At 58.9% G+C, this 2,500-nt stretch overlaps 1 pseudogene; it reads left to right on the top strand.

Moving 5' to 3' along the window:
- The window catches only part of LOC133154877 (28S ribosomal RNA), a 9,298-nt pseudogene that overhangs the window by 3,821 nt on the left and 2,977 nt on the right, over positions 1 to 2,500 (top strand).

Genomic DNA, 2,500 nt, shown 5'->3' with positions numbered 1-2,500 from the left:
CAGGGTGTGACCGTATGGTAGCGAGACCGAGATGACCCGAATCTGCGCACTGGTGTGGGCGGCGCCTAGTGGTATGGAACGGAGGCCAGGCCGAGTAGGCGGGTGTCACGTGGATGCCTGTGTGCTCGCTTGGACCTTTGCTGAATGCGTTTCTCAAATCCTCTTGGGGCGAATGTGTGGTGTACGGGGGGTAGTGGCCAGTTTGTTGCAGGCCGCTTTCCTCCCCGTGGATGAGCTCCATAGCTCTCTGGGCTTTTGTAGCTCCGGGCAGTTGGGTTGCGAGTTGTCCGTTGGCCAGCTTTACGGGGGGTGAGTCTGACACTATGTGGCAGGCCTCTCCTTAGTGGGTTGGACTGCGGTGGCTTACGAGTTGGTTGCTAGGCTGCGTGGCCTAGCAGACGGCTGCTCGGGGTGGATCTCGATGTGTAGCTCTGTAGTATCGGGGGACTTTGTTCTCCTGTGTGTTCTCACGATAGTGAGGCCGTAGGCATGTCTGATATATTACGGACCACCCAGGATAGCCGTTCTGGGTTACCAAAATTGGCTGAGGCGCAGCTAGGTGAGGGGCTGCTGCTGCTCGAGCAACCTCCCCGTGACGTGCTTGAGGTTGGGCACGTGCGCGGCCGGCGGATCAACCTCTCCGGGGGCCATGGGGACCAACCACCGGAGGCATTGCTCGGGGTCCCCAAACGGCTTGTAGTCACTTCTACGGGCCATGGTTGCAAAAACTCCTTGGTTAGGAAGTCCGTACAGACAGAGGCACAGGATCGGAGCCACAGTCAGTCAGGCCGAAGGAGCGGGTGGACCCCGGCTGGCGAAGCTCTTGAGAACTCCTCAGTGGTGTCAATGACCTCCGTTGCCTCGGGTATGAGAGTTGGGGTGGCGGGGGTCGTATTAGCGCTGCGGCCTGCTCTCCGTGGTGGCGTGGATAAAAGGCGGGAGAGGGCCCGTCTAGAAAGCGACGTAAGAGGTTCCGAGGCCTCCGGACCAGGTGATGGTAGGAGTCTCGGATGGTGAAGCTTATGGAAAGGTACAGGAATCATAAGTGGAAAGTGTGATGTTGGGAACGGCAAGTCCGGAGAGCAGGTGAGGTGGAATTGGGGGTCCCTGTGCGGTCGTGCGGCAGGCGGTGAGTCTGGTGTGCGTTGGCGAGCCCTGGCTGCCAGGGCGACGCCCCAGAAATGGACCTGCCCCCCGTCGCTTCCAGATCTGGTGGAGAATTGAGTTCTGGAAGAGCTGCTGGCGGGGGGTGTGGAGCATCGGGCCACCGCTGCCTTAGTCAAGAAAGCAGGTCGGGAGCCTAGCCTGATCGAGTCCTCTGCTTTGGATCTCATGAAAGCCCTGGGGGGTACGGTAGTGTGGCCGGCAAAGTCCGCGAGGTCCAGACTTCGAGACTGATGGGAGACGGGTTGGGCGAGGCGGCTCGTCCAATGTAGGAGAGTGTTCTACCACCAGCAGCGCGGCTATTCTGAAGAGAGGAGGGGGCTGGCACGGCGGATCTTGGATGGTCTGACGCCCCGTAGATGTGATTTGCCGCTGGAGTTGGTGGATAGACACTTCGGAGTAAGTGGGAAACGGTCAAGCCGTTTTATGGACTAAGGGCTTCGAGGTGGGACTGACCGCGGATAACGAACCATTCTACCACCCGATCCTGGGGCTGAGAGTTGTATCTAACTTGGCTAAGATGAGGAATTGCTCTGCACCGGGCCCAGATGGGATCAGGAAGCAGGCTCTTCTTGACTGGGACCCGGACGGTACGCAACTGGCGAGGCTGTTTACGACATGGATGGTGCGTTGAGTCGTTCCCCAAGTCTTCAAGGAGTGCAAGACCCGGTTGCTACCCAGATCAACTGACCCTACTGAGCTGGATATAGTATCTGGCTGGAGGCCTGGGACTGTGGGGTCAGTCGTGCTGAGGTTGTTTGGGCGGTTAATGGTGATGAGGCTAGCACGAGCCTGTCCTGTTGGCCCCCGGCAGCGTGGTTTCGTCGCCGGCGCGAGTGGTTGCGAGGGAACCTCGTGATTCTTGATTAATCGGATCATGGGGCGCTCGAGGTCGGCTGGCGTGCCGCTGGCGGTCGTGTTCATTGGCTTTGCGAAGGCTTTCGACTCGGTTTCTCATGACCATGTCCTGTGTGTGCTGGGAAGCTTGGGCGTAGACAGACGTGTAATCGAGGTGATCCGTCACTCGTATGTGGGCTGCTCGACCAGAGTGGGTTGCGGAGGCGCCTACTCCGAACCCATCTCCATGAAGGTTGGTGTTAAGCAAGGCGATCCAATGTCCCCACTGCTTTTCAACCTCGCTATGGATCCTCTCGTCCATAGCCTCGAACGCGAAAGAAGTCACCTGGTCTGGGGCAACCGCCGAATTGCCGCGTTGGCCTTTGCGGATGATTTAGTCCTGCTGAGTGGCTCGGAGGAAGGAATGAAGAAGAACTTGGTGATCCTGGAGGTCTTTTGCCAGCTGACGGGGCTGGATGTCCAGCCGGGTAAGTGCCAC

Source organism: Syngnathus typhle, linkage group LG5, assembly GCF_033458585.1.
Source record: "Syngnathus typhle isolate RoL2023-S1 ecotype Sweden linkage group LG5, RoL_Styp_1.0, whole genome shotgun sequence".
In the NCBI taxonomy this organism is placed as follows: Eukaryota; Metazoa; Chordata; class Actinopteri; order Syngnathiformes; family Syngnathidae; genus Syngnathus; species Syngnathus typhle.
This window is presented reverse-complemented; position numbering and strand designations above follow the sequence as displayed.